Genomic DNA, 289 nt, shown 5'->3' with positions numbered 1-289 from the left:
AACCGACTTGACGGCACTTAACAACAACAACAACAACATAATCAATGTAATGAAACAAGTTATATGAATGGTTGAATGTGAAACTGATGATGTGTCCTGTAAACTTTCACTCAATCCACAATAAAAACTTTAAATTAAAAAAAAAAAAGAAGTAAGAGGTGGGGTTAGGATTAGAACCCAGATTGTCTAGCTCAAGAGTCTTATGCTTCTATGCTATGTAATAAACGTTAGTCTCTTAAATAATGTTTGCTAGATGGGTGAATTATACAGAATTACTAGTGTGGTGCTG

This window comes from Chrysochloris asiatica, unplaced genomic scaffold (genome assembly GCF_000296735.1).
Source record: "Chrysochloris asiatica unplaced genomic scaffold, ChrAsi1.0 scaffold00015, whole genome shotgun sequence".
In the NCBI taxonomy this organism is placed as follows: Eukaryota; Metazoa; Chordata; class Mammalia; order Afrosoricida; family Chrysochloridae; genus Chrysochloris; species Chrysochloris asiatica.
This window is presented reverse-complemented; position numbering follows the sequence as displayed.